We start from the raw sequence: 14,919 nt of genomic DNA on the forward strand, positions 1-14,919 counted from the left end.
TGAAACACGTGGTTAAGAGCATGGGCTCTGAAGTCAAACTACAAAGGTTCAAATCCTGGCCTTGCCCCTCACAGGAATGCTATGTAACTCTCTTATGCCTCATTTCCTGCATCTGTAAACTGGGGATAATACTGTTACCTCTTTGGCTACTTTCAGAGCATCAGCTATGCTAAAACATGTAAAGCTCCTAGCACAGTGCCTAACACCTAATAATAGCTGCATATGACTGCGGCTGCTAAGGAGAAGCTGCAAAGCCTTCTGGGTAAGAACAGGGACTCTGGAAGAAGACTGTGTAGGCTCTGCCATTTAATAGCTGTGTGATCTCAGGCAACTTATTAACTCTTTTGTCCTTCACTTTCCTCATCTGTAAAATGAGAGTAATAATAATAATCATACCAGGGTTATTTTGAGGATTAAGTGAGTTAATATTTGTAAAATGTTTAAAAGAGCATCTGGCATATAATATGTTGATTAATAAATTATTCGGTTCTCTTCAGTTTTAAAACTGTGATCATGGAAAACCAAGGTCTCTGTAGGGTACTCTGGGGGGGGTCCATGTGGCAGAGTAAAATAGAGTACAGTAACTCTATTTTACATATTGAGCTTTTGGGCAAGATTTCCTTTGAGTAAAGGTTCCTGCTGTATTAGAAAAAACAGGAAAAGGAAAAAACAAATAAAAAGGAAGGGAAGTAGAGAGAGAAGGAAGGAGGCAGGAGAAAAGGAAAGAAGGAAACAAACCGTGGTCCTATACCAATGCGCCCTCATAAAAATATCTATATCAGTCCAGTTTTTACAAAACATTCAATGTTTTTATACACATTACCTAGAGAATTTTACCAGATCATTTTAAGGTTCCTTCTAGGTAGAAAATTCTCTGAATTTCAGTAAATTCAAAGACATACATTCCCAAACTTCTTTAGGGTAAACAAAAATCTCAGTAATTCTAATTTAACATGCAAGTCATGAATATTCACCACAGTCAAATGAATAATAAATGACCCCTGAGTTCAAGTGCTTGCCATGCAAAATTGCCTATTTCCTAGAACATTCAGAAATCTGTTTTTAAATTGCTTTTTATTAATTTTGCTCTCATGATGGTTGCTCTTCAAAGCAACCTGGAAAATGTGCCATCTTCAGCATTAAGGAGATTAAGGAGAAATGAGGAAAGCACAATATGATGCCATTTACAAAAGGAAAGAGAGTCCATGGACCAGAGGTCTGGGCACTGGAAGACATCTTTTAAATGTCACCAGACAAAATTTATGATATAAGAGGGAATGTTCCTTCATCATTCTGAGTATTGTTATCTACATGAATAATAAATCAAAAGGCTCTTTATCCATTTATGGCTGAACATTATGACCTTAGATAGATTGGCAATGTGATTTACTCCACTGATATCAATGAAACTGAAACCCAGTGAAAATACCACTGGATTGGCCCAACATTCTGGAAAAACAATGAGGCTTGGGAGAACAGTCTGAGGGGAGAGTATTTTAAAAGTGCAAATATTTTTGGCATCGTTAAGTCAGTAAGCTCATTAAGATTTCTTTTAAATAACTACCCTTCAGTCTTTGCTACATAGCAAACCCAAGTACATTCAAGCTTAAGAGGGTTGTCTACTTCATAATTTTATGGAGAGATACAACTAGTATTTATCCCCAAATTGATGTGAATTATTAATATTTTACTTTTAAAAGATGAATGCAATGTGATTCCATTTATATGAAATTTAGAATATGCAAAACTTATAGTGATTAGAAGTATACCTATTGGTGATAAAATTATGAAGAAATGAAAGGAAATGATTATTGCAAAGAACTGGATAGTGACTACCTCTAATGTCGTCAGACAGAGGACTGAGATTGGGAGGGTTTTCCTGGGACTCAGAACACAGAAAATATTCTATGTCTTGACCTGAGTAAACCTTGACATGAGTGTTCATTTATAATTACTCATTGAACTGCACATACATGTCTTATGTACTTTACTTATATCAATTATACGTCACAATTTTATTTAAATAGGATATTCTATTCTGAGGTGACTCTCTAGTCTATTACATAGGTCATACTTAATATTAAAAAAGTATTCACTGTTTATCTGAAATTCAAATTTAGCTGGGGGTCCTTAATTTTATCTGGCAAACTTACCCTAATCAGAATAGCAGTTAGATTACAAAAACTTTTTTTTTTTTTTTAAAAAGGGCAAAATAAACCACAGATATAATGTGTTCTTAGAAGTCTTGGTCATTCCTGTTTTATATTCTATTAATATGATAAATCTGTGTCTCATAGCTTGTGACCATCCCCCAGGGTTCTTGGGTCCAGGGACTATAAACAAAAGTAGGCTACATAGATGCAAGTTATAGTTTGCTTATAGGAAGGCAAAGAAGCTGACCCTTATAAATACAGCCATGCCTTTAAGAAAGGAGAACTTCAAGTCAGAAACAAATCTGAAAAAAATTTAAGCTGTTCTTTTTTTTTTTAAGCAATGATTTGCCTTTTATTACATGCATTTGTTTGCACAGGAAAGGAAAAGACAATCAAATAGGTAAAATGGATGCTATATCGCTCCCTCATACATGAAGAATTACACATCTGTCTAACAATACTAACCACTCTGAAAGATAATTATGGATCAATGCTTTAAAAAATATCCTGAATTGCCTGCAGAAATGGCAAGGAGGATTCAATTAAATTATTTGTAAAAGCCAGTCTTTTTTTCCTATCCATCTGCTACTTGAAATGGGATGACCTTTCAAACACTGCTTGCCAGTTCTCAAAGCAAACTCTAAATAAAGAAGTGGAATGTGGCTTTTTTTTCCCTCTCCACCAGGTTCAGCATAGAAAGAGCATTTGTACTGACATTCTACACCACTCAAAAGAATGCAGATTTGGCCTCTAGAACATAAAAGAGGCATTTAAGGAATATCAATCAGGCTCTGTCCCCATGCCTTCAGTCATGACATTTGCCTTCTAGCAGAAAGGTGTGCCGCTTCCCAGATAAGTGTTTGAGAACTAGCTACATGAAGTCATTTACTCCCTGGAGAAAAACTGGAAACCCCACCCCCAAACAAATGGGATAAAGCAAACATGTAGCGGAGAACCCCTTGTTAAGCTGCCTATGGCAGGAGAGCTAATTCAGAAAGGTCAAGTGTTTAAGTAACAATAGACTCAAAACAGACCCTTCCAAAGGCCTCTCCTTAGGCCTTATATTATCAACTAACAGCTTGTACTCTGAGACTATTAACAGCAGTGTTTTCTTCACTGTGTCTATATATATTTTTTTACCTTGTTTTAGTGTTCCCCATGCCCCACTTAATTTTTTAAACATTTCCAATTTGGTCTTTCATGTCTTTTTTTTTTTTTAATTTAATCAGAATGTCTTAAGAGATTCAATGATTAGGGAAAGGACAGCAAGCACATTTCCAGAAGTTAAAAAAAATACAAGAAAACATAAAAAATAATTATCACATTACCCAGAGAATACCACTGTTAACAGTCTGGCGTGTATATTTCCATTCATTTTAATGCATAAATATATATAAAGATTGGATCATACTATGTAACAACTGGAATCAACTATTTTATACATATCTCTCTATGTCATAAATGTGTGGAAAGGGAATGTTGCCTGCCATTCCAGTAAACAACGAATGTTGCCCACAATGTTTGCTTCAGTGGACAAATGGAGATTTACATCATCGTTCATGAATTTTCATTATAACTATGTAACTTTGTACGTGTGGCTGTATGTGTGTCCACAGTTGTAATACAACCTGTAAGTGAATTTATTTAAATGCTCAACTATTTATGAATATAGAGATTTACAGCTTTTTTTCATTATTATACACAAAGCTGCAGTGAACATCCATGTGCAAATCTTTACAATTATTTCCTTAGCATTACTTTCTATAAGTTGTATGGCTGGACAGGAAAGTATGAACATTACCAAAGTTTTTAAGTTAATATTGCCAAACTGTCCTCCAGAAGTGTTGTACATACTCAATGTTTAATACCATAAACTCTGTATAACATTGAAAAGTATCAACTTCTTGGACAATTGACAATCTGAACAAAATCTCATTATTGCTCTACTTATCACTGTTTTGACCACTAATGAAGCTGAAAGTTTTATTGGTGTTTTTGTATCTTCTCCTTTGTGAATTACCATTCAAATATTTTGCCCATTTTTTAAAGAGGTAAAAGCGTTATCTTAAAATACAATAAAACCATGAGGATTTAAGATAAGTCCACACACATATAAAAGCAAAAACAAAAAAATGCTGAAGAGAATAAATATTTTAATTTTAAAAATAATACATCCTCAGCAAAACAAATAGACACATACATATGTATGTTAACAAATATGTTTCTGCTTAAACAAATTAAATAAAAACACACATACACACACACACACACACACGTAAAATAAACCAATACTTTCCTCAGCACTATTCCCAATCCCATTTTCCCATGGTAACTAATAAAAAACAAAAAATACAAACAGTTACTTGTTTATCCTTCTACATCTTTCTCTAGCTTCATACAAAATATATACAAACATAGATTTGTATACAGAGCTACTCTTCTCTTTTTCATTTTAATGGGCTCATACTTTCTCGATTACTCAAGCAAATGACTATTTACTTACTTTATCATGGATACGTTGGATGTCACATATAGATCTACCTAATCATTTTTATTCATTGCAAAATATTCCACAGTACAGTTATAAATATGTTCAATAATTTCCCTATTAATGAGTTATTTTTTGGTTAATGCTTTGTTTTGCTTTGTTTTGTTTTTGCCACTACAAACAATGCACCACACATCCTTGACTAGACATTTTTATATGATAAAGAATCCCAATAGTAGAGGTGCAGTGTCAAAGAGCAGGTATACCATTAATTTTGATAGCTACTGCCAGATCTATCAGGGTATGAAAACTTTTTTGCTTCCTCATTATAATATGAATTTGTATTTCCATGACTACTAGTGAGGTTGAGCAGATTTTCCTAAGTCTTTGGTCATTTAAGTTTTCCCTTTTGTGAACTGCAACTTAATATCTTTAGCCAGTTTTTCAAATATGGTGTATAACTTTATCTCATCAATGTATAGGAGAGTTCCTAGTTTTCTTATGTTTATATTATTTATATCTTTAATTCATCTCAAATTTTACAAAATTTTACAGTGAAAATAGAAGTATATCATTTATAAATTACATATTAAAAGCAGCCTTTACATCATTTTTTAAATAGACATACATTTCCCACTGAGTGAAAAGGCCAGTTTTACTATATATTTGACTCATTATTACATATTTTGATTGGTTTCTGACTCTTTTTTCTACTCCAGTGATCAATTTTTCTCATGGCCAATAACATACGGTTTTTATAACAGCAACTTTATATTAAGTTTTAATGTCTAGAAGGAAGAGTCAAAATAAAAACCTGTTGCCATTCTGACTGGAATTCCATTAACATATGTGTTATTTTAGAAAGGAATGACATCTTATAATATTTGGAAATATTATAAAATATAGTATGACTATTTCTTTTCTTGTTAAGTTTATTACTAAGATTTTTTTTGTTCACATAAATGAATTTTTTTCTATGTCTATGCAACTGGTTATTGAAGGTATAAAAAGCTTTGCTTTTTATATACTTACCTTATGGCCATCCAGCTTATATGTTTTCTTAGTAATAGTCTGTAACAGAGTCTTAAGTTTTCTAGCAACAAATTCATATCATCTGAAAATGAAGATAACTGTGTTTGATTTTTTCCAATATTTATATTGCTTAATTTTACTGTTTAATTACATCATATAGAACCCACAACACAGTGCTAAGTAACAGTGTTGACAGCAAATATCCCCCTGCATTTTTCCTGGTCTTATGAGAAATGGATTTTAAATTTCACTGTTTAATGTAATGTGATGATGGTTTTTTATAAATATTCTTTATTATGCTTCATTAACTTCCTACTATGCCCATTTTATTTAGAGAGTTATTAGAAATTCCTAATAAACTTTATCAAATTCTTTTTTGGCTTGTGTACTGTGTTGAAGAGAGTCCCCACAAAATTTATGGCCACCTGGTAACCTTATTTTGAAATGAGATCTTTGCATATGTAATTAGTTAAACTAAGATGAGGTCATACTGGATTAGGGTGGGCTCTAATCCAATGACTGGTGTCCTCCTAAGAAGAGAAAATAGAGACATCAATATTCAAGGAGAACTCCATGTGATAACAAAGGCAGATAAGGGAGTAATGTGTCTACAGGCCAAGGAACACCAAGGACTGCCAGCAACCACCAGAAATTAGAAAGAGGCAAGGAAGAATCATCCCTTAGACTCTTAGGAGAGACCTTGATCCTGCTGGCACCTTGATTTCAGACACCTAGCATCCAGAATTGTGAGAGAAAAACATTTCTGTTGTTTTAAGTTACCCAGTTTGGTAATCTGTTATAGCAGCCCTATGAAACTAACAAAGCGTGTATTCTTATAATCATATTATTTTTTTCTTTTAATCTGCTAATGTGATGAATGGTATAGATAAATTTCCAATCCTGAAGCAGCTGATAATTTTTGAAATAAACCTGATTTCAAATATTTTATTATACTTTTATAAGCAGATAGACTTTAGTTGCTACTTTTTAATTTATATATTTCTGTATACAAAAATAAAAGTGGTACAAAATATCTTTTTAGAGCTATCTATATTAGGTTTTGATGTAAAGTTATGCTAGATTTGTACAATCACTTGAGGCCCCTTCTTTCGTTCTCTATAGCCTTAATTGTTTGATAACCATAGGGAGTATATGTTTTTAAAGCTTAGACTTAATTTAGCTGTAAAACTATTTGGGCCTGGTGCCTTTTTTAGTGGTATATCTTTAACAATCTTTTACTTTCTTCTATGATTATTATTATTAAAATTTTTTACTTTTCTTACGTGAATACTGATATTGTATACATTCTTAAAAAATCTCTATTTCTAGATTTTCAAATGAATGGCTATAGAATTTTTTCAAAAAATCTAACGATATCAGAATCTTTTGAAAGAATTGACCAAGACTAGGAGAGTACATACCGCTTTCCTTCCACACCACTACACGTGGACTGAATCAAAAGAGGACATTCCTCAAAGAAGGAAAAGAACCACTACTCAGTCAAGAGCAGACAAGTAGCTCTTATCCCTGGTTAGAACCACTAAAGAAACCCATAGGGAATGTTTTCATGTGAATCATCAGGATTGTGTCACGATAAAACCTAGATGGCTGGTCCTCAAGTCATTTGGTACTCCTCTTGAGTCTTAAAAGAACTATGCAGAAAAATTCTTGACATTTCCATTAAGCTACAATAAAGCTTTCATTTTTTGAAACACTTGACAAAAATTTTTTTTAAAAGAATCACTCTTCCTTTATACCTGCACACATTTTAAAATATCTTCAATATTTCTAAGAAACAATATTCTTTACAACTCAGACTTTCTACTAATATTCTTTTATTCATAGCAGATGGAGGAAATTAGAGTAACATATTTGCTCTAAAATCATTAGTGTTGCATCAGCACTTCCAATCTAAATGGCATTTCAAGGAGTTATTGTTATGTGGATCAAGAGTTTGCTCTAGGCACAAAGAGACATTAAAAACAACTATGAAACTTTTTTTGCAATTAGCTTTTGCATCTTAATTTCTACAACACCAGTCCAACAGGATTTTAAACACAAATCAAATGGGAGAACAGAGCGGTCCAATTCAGTCACGGGTCTACTGGCTAGTCCTGATAAATCATTATAGCTACTTTTCAAAAACAGTGTTCTCAAAACTGACCATCAACTCATCAACTGCTTGTTGATGGGTTGTCTGGAAGACTGGGAATATATTCTTATCTTTCAGACACCAGCCTTTACCTTTACCTTTATCTTTAGATACTTCACCTTTACCTTTCAGATACTTTAGCCTCCTGAAATTCCTCAAAGTAGGTGCTGAGATTCAAATGACTGCTACTCTATCCAAGAGTGAAACAGTCCCTGGCTTACGAATGAACCATTCCATGAGTGTTTCTTTAATACATACTGTATTAATCCCACCGCGGAAAATTTTTTTAGGATTAATATACTACACACCTGGAAAAATGCAGTCTTGTGTATACATAAGAACAATCACAGAAAATGATACAGGATAGCAACGGTTATACTTTATATTTCTACAGTGCATTACAATTTTCAAACTACTTTCATGATACTTTCATGATACTTTTTGTATTTTATCCTCATAGTAAGTCTATAATGAATGCAGGATAAAAGAGGAAGTAGATATAAACATAGAACTCTAGAGATGAAACGGACATTAAAGATCATCAGTGATCCTCTTTTATGGATCAGAAAATGGAGACCAGAGTGAAATGAGGACCTTTGCCCTCTTGCACAGCCAGGCTGAAAGGCTAATAAAGTGAAGACTGGTCACCACAAGGGTTACAAGAAAAGAGTTACAAAAATAAGAGAAGAAAGAGAAACATGATGGGAGCAAATGTATTAATGTATTTTGTTTCCTAAAAAGCAATTCTATTGAACTAAAGTTTGAAATTCAATGTTGGTCTCTAAGGACCACTTGGCTATGGTGTTTTTGTGCCATTACTAGATGCCTCAGAGAGAAATAAAATTTTGAAATTCATAGTTTCCAGTAAATATGTGCAAGCCTTTGAAGAACATATTCATGTAGTTGTAAATAGTATACACACATATACGCAAAAACTTAAAATTCAGAACATAACTATAGAAAGGAGTCTAAACATTCTACAGTTTAATTAAGAAGCTATTCATGCATTTCCTGCACATTCACCCTCAATCTATCCTCTACTCTCCCATCCCAGCAAGTCCTAGTTAATTATTTTAATAGTGTGGCCTCTGTTATACAATGAGGTTTGAAAATAATCTTTCCTTTAAAGGAAAATATATTAGAAGTATATTTTTTCTGTTACATCATTCTCAAAAATATATCTCAACAATGCATGGCCAGGCCCTAGTATCTTTTATTCAAAAGACAATAGCCATTTTCCACGATTCAGTCCAGAATAGTTTTTAAAATCTGCATCTGGGATATCATCATAATTCTAAGAAGAGGCTGCACTATAGAAAAAAGCTCAAAAGCAAAAACATTAAAAGTGAAATCAATATTTTAAAAAGAAGAAATTCACAGTGGTGTGAAAGATCGTATCAGGGTTAGAGGACAAATCTCTGTGTTAGAATACACTTATTTACTGTCAGAATGCACAATAATAACTTCCACATTTTTAAAATGCTTTTTGTCACTTTCTAAACGTCTGGGAATAGAGAATATAAAACACACTGTCTGACGCACCATGGGAAGTTTTATGATTCTCCTCAAAAAAAGGAAGAACAAATATCTCTATTTCCATTCCGGATCTGCACAATATATTCTTGCATCCCATTTGCTCTGATTCATTTACATTTTGCTGAATTCTGTTTTTGTCCATTTTCATCATTCAAAATATAAAAAAAAATCAACAACAACAAAAAGCCCTCAAAAGATGCTTTCAGATGAAATCGCAAAGAAAATAAGTACATGAATTAGTGAAGCAACATCCAAGTGTATACTAATGTGGCAGTTACATCTTTTCTCATCTTGTCCGAGAATTAATTGCACTGCTGAAATTAGACATCCAGCCTGTTCCATGCAGACAGAAGCCCAAGCCGGAAGCAAATTCTGAATAACAACCCTGCCTTCTGATTCTTTTCACATGGCTACATTTTTGACATTTCCTTCAATATTCTACCCAACTGCAGTGTGACTATGACAAAAGATTAAGGTAGGCATGACTGGCACATCTGTGGTGAGTGGCAGGGAATGGAAACAGGCAACAAGTCCCTTTAGTGGCTCCAAAAAGCCCATAGGCATTCTGCAAACCTTTTGCATACATGCTCTAAGGAAAGACTATAAAAGGTACAAACCGTGATGACAATTTTAATCACTTGACAGACAATGCTATGATCTACTATAACTTTATAATGATAAAGTCTCTAAGACATGGGAGACTGACAGGAATACATTCTCTCTCTACCTCTCAGTCTCTTTAAATGTTTATATGAGGATTTTACAGATGGATAGAGATGACCTTAACATAGTATTTATTTAATCTATCCAAGGATGAATTATAAATGGCTAAATTTGACAAGAGTGGGATTTTCTTGGTTATTTTTAATTTGACTCAAATCACTTCTCTGGTTTCTGGAACTTTCTCCCAGACGCTGGTAGCTGTCAGGTGTCAGTAATCAGAGTTAGCCCACCTGTAGTCAGTGTGGCCTAAAGTTCTGCCTACAATGTAGCAATTACAGTCAAGTCTCTTATGGAAATGCCAATTACTGCTCTTTGCCTGCCCTGTTGAATGTCTCCTTAATGTAAGAATGACATAACATTTTTACCCTATCTCACTGGAAAATATTATTTAAAATAGCACCCATAGTTGGCAAGAGTGCAGGGAAAGAAGCATGCCCAATGATGGTGGGGATGTAAATTGGAACAACCTTTTCGGAAAACAATCTGATTATACACATCATGATGTTTTTATCCTACTATATTCACTGATATTATCTGGCGGACATTATCCCATATCTTCAAATATTCTTCAAAACCAGACTTCTAATGTCTGTATGGCATTTTATTATGTGAATATACTACAGTTTTTCATTGTTTCCACATTTGTCAACTGTTAGCTGTTTTCAATTTTGGTTATTATAAATAATGCTATAGAGAGCATCTTTATACATACATTTTTAATTGCATTCTGTTTATTCCTTAGTACAGATACCTAGAAGTGGAAATACAGCCATTACCAAGCTTTACCTTCAAATAATTTTGTCCTAGCAACTAAGAAATTGTAATCAGCAAACCAATTCCTAAACTAGAATTCCAGTAGATCATCGTTTACTAGGAGAAATATATTTGCTAAAACTGATTTTGCTTATTTCCACAGCCTTGATAATGGGCAATTCCTCTGAGGAAACCAAATCAGACAGCGTGTATGACTGAGTAACCATTGACTCAAAAAGGACAAATCAGGTCCTACCAAATTCATTTCAAGCAAAGGCACAGCCTGCTTAAGTTAATTATCTTTTGTCCTAGAGCAAAAATCCTCTTCCCAAGTCCACTAATGTAGCCCAGGAATACATTCTTACCATCACTGGTTTGCATGAATTTGCCTGTCTTTTGAAGCCAAATAACCAACCTGAGCTTATAAAACTGAAAAGCCAGAACGTTGTGAAACATTCTGTAGTTGCCAAACCCTACCCCCCAGATGGCGTGACTAGAGAAGTTAACTGTCTGGAGGCTGTTCTAAAGGAAAATGTGATTGACTCTTAAATTAAAACGCCAGATTTTAGAAGTCAGTGAATAATGACATACCACTTTTTAACCTATCATACTGGAAAATATTTAAAATGATAACAATGTTGGCAAGGTATAAATATTTTCACCTTCAAATGAGTTTCGGGAAGAGTGAGAGCCGAACGAAGTTCAAGTTGAAACTTTAATGTGCTATTATGAACCGTGACTCTCCATAAGGGGCTGTAGCTAGTAGCATTTTGAAACTTAACTACCAAACTCTTCTTGTTTTATGTTACCTTTTATATTTGGCTGCTGGGTTTCTGTTGAGCATCTCAAGGGAGAACATTCTGTAGAATACCTTTAGTAAATGTTTCCCTAGGCCAGCAGCTGCAAACATTTTGGTCTCAAGATCCATTCACACTCTCAAAAACTGTTAAAGGCCCCAAAGAGCTTTTGCTCATGTAGGTTATATCTATGGATATTTACTGCATTAGAAATTAAATGACCACATTTCAAAACACTGTTAATTCATTTAAAAATAACAATAATAAACACATTATATGTTAACCTATATAACATATTTTCTAAAATGAAAAAACTAGTGAGAAGAGTGGCATTGTCTCCGAGTTTTGAAAATCTTTTTATTGTTTGGCTTAATAGAAAGCTGGTAGATTTTCATATTTGCTTCTGCATTGTGTCATGATCTACTGTTTTGAAGTATGTCAAGAAAATCTGGAATTTTTTTTTTAATTGAAGCATAGTTGATTTACAATATTACATAAGTTTCAGGTGTACAACATAGTGATTCTAAATTTTTATAGATTATACTCCATTTACAGTTATTATAAAATATTGGCTATATTCCTTGTGCTGCACAATATGTTCTTGTAGCTTATTTATTTTATACTTGGTAGTTTGTACCTCTTAATGCCCTGCCACTACCTTGCCCAACCCCCTTTCCCCAAGAGGAGTATTTTAATAGCCTTTTCAAGTAAGTGTGGATGTTTTTCTTTAATACTGCATGAAAATTTGACAAATAGTAGTTTCTTTAATAGTTAGTTGCAGTGTGCAATCTGAAATGGTATCAATAAACTTTTAGCGCTCTATTATGTGAAAATCCATGGTCTCTGTTGCACTTTGAATGGATCCTTTCCCCATGCAAAAATCTGTAAAAGCATGCAATGCCCTAGTCGAATTTATTGGCTCACTGAATTATGTAGATCTTCCAAATATTGACACATTTCATTACATGATACCAAAAAAGAATCACGTTTGTTAGTATCGCCATTGATCACATCAGAAAAGTCTTTAAGTACTGGGAAGCTGTAAAGTTCATGGTGGCAGATACAAGTTTTCCAAAATTCTAATTTTTGCTTGAAAGCTTGAATTTGATCATTGGCAACAAATGCTGTCCAATGGCTTAAAGTGACAGGCTCACTTTACTCATTTTTGAGAAAATGCCTGTCAAATATCGAAGTCTGAATAACCATATTTCAACTGTCAATCGTTCTTTCAAGAAAAAAATAATGTTCCATATAAAAGCAACAAGTTCAGCTTACAATTCAGTCATACAAGTGCTTTTTCCTCAAACAACTACACTTCATTATACAGCAGCAATGCTTCATGTATGCTTCCTATATCAGCACACAGGATGCTAAAGAGATGTTTTTGAGAATAAAAACCTAATTAAATTAATACTCCTTACTGTTTCATCAAGGATATTTTTAGATGAAATTGGCTTATTATTTTTTTTAACTGTAAGTCACTGTGGTAAAAAATAAAAGACCAAAAGTACACTTTGGTGCCACTGCCTTCATTCACGCTACACTTTTACCCACCATTGCTTTTGCACCATCAGTGCGAATGTCAACATAGCAAGAAAGAAAAACAACAACACAGTTTTATGGCAATATAGTTTTGACCTTGCAGGTATCCTAAAAATGTCTCAGCATCCTCAGGGGTCCATGAATCACACTTTGAGAAGTGCTATTCTAGACTTAAAATCTGGATCTGACAAAAAACAAGTAGTTGGGGACAAAGGGAAATTCTCGTCACCATGTTATATCTCATTCCCTGGGCATGTTAATTCATGAGTGGCTGGTGGTAGATCCACATTTCCTTGCAATGTTCACTATCTGGTCCTTAGTATTGAAAGCCTCTTGATTTCCTCTCAGGATCACACTCACGTGTGCAGCAGCAATGCTATTCCATAGAGTCAAGGCCAAAGAGAACCTATTTGACTGCTAACAGGCAAAGACCCTGTGCTTCTCTTGACTCCAGTCCCAGAAGTAGCATGATGAATGCTGTGACTTATCTACAGCAAAGATGGACAAGAAGATACTTGGTGACTCTGGTCTGTCTGCAGCTTGGGAGTGCCAGAGCCTCTATGGAAACATGGGATCTCTCTGGCAAAAAAGGCATGGTCAACCTAAGTTAATCTGCATGAATCTTTATCTGAATGGGTAGTTTTCATTCTTAGTTTGGTATTGTATCTCACCATGTATGTTATTCTACCAACATCTTAAAAACTTATTTAGCCAGAATTTTCTGGTTTCATATGAATGCTAACTATACATAGTCTGGTATTGTGTTTTTTTAGAAAAAGGTTTTCTTTATCTTATGCAAGATCCTTAGCTCCTTTAGGCAAAAAGACAAATTTAATTTACTTCCTTTTTCTTTTAAATTTTGTAAATTTTATTTTATTTATTTGTTTTTGGCTGTGTTGGGTCTTCATTGCTGTACACGGGCTTTCTCTAGTTGCGGCGAGCAGGGTCTACTCTTAGTTGCAGTGCGTGTGCTTCTCATTGCGGTGGCTTCTCTTGTTGCGGAGCACAGGCTCTAGGTGCATGGGCTTCAGTAGTTGTGGCATATGGGCTCAGTAGTTGTGGCGCACGGGCTTAGTTGCTCCGTGGCTTGTGGGATCTTCCCCGACCGGGGCTCAAACCCGTGTCTCCTGCATTGGCAGGCAGATTCTTAACCACTGCACCACCAGGGAAGTACCTAGCTTACCTTCAAAGTTGCAAATTAACTCAGATTGTTTAAAACTATTTAAGTATCATGTTATATACTTAACATAAAAAAATAGCTCAATGTAAATGTCACGTCTGGCAATGATCCTATTCCAAATCTTTTACATGAAATAGAGTGGGAAGGAAGATTATATGGCTGCCAGAACAGAATTAAACATGTGGAAACAAAGAAAAACAAAAGCACAATTTGCCCTTTCCAGACAACAGGGAAACATGGAAATAAGTCAGTGACTTTCCTTCCAGCTAACCACTGAAGTAGGGACATGTAGTTTTAACACCTGTGAGGGCACCTGGCTTAAATAAAAGCAAAGTAAAAACGAGGTTATGCTGTTGTCTTAGATGCCAAAACTCCAAATCTGCCAGTCACTCAAGAAAAGAACGCAGGCCCAGCAACTGATATTGATGCATTCAAAGACTTTCGCTGTCTGTGAGGACAGACCAGCATTTCATAATCTCCAGCAGACAGAACAACTGTTGAATGGAAAGTCAAGAGTTGGGAGGGAGAAAAGAGTCGGTGGTAATTCTAAGGTCAAATTAGTT

General features: G+C 34.4%; 1 protein-coding gene across 18 annotated transcripts in view; it reads right to left on the bottom strand.

Moving 5' to 3' along the window:
• Positions 1-14,919, bottom strand: part of FHIT (fragile histidine triad diadenosine triphosphatase) — a 1,443,555-nt gene that overhangs the window by 928,865 nt on the left and 499,771 nt on the right. The gene's annotated exons all lie outside the window — the stretch shown is intronic.

Source organism: Monodon monoceros, unplaced genomic scaffold, assembly GCF_005190385.1.
Source record: "Monodon monoceros isolate NGI ecotype Baffin Bay Population unplaced genomic scaffold, NGI_Narwhal_1 Super_Scaffold_3, whole genome shotgun sequence".
NCBI classification, from domain to species: domain Eukaryota; kingdom Metazoa; phylum Chordata; class Mammalia; order Artiodactyla; family Monodontidae; genus Monodon; species Monodon monoceros.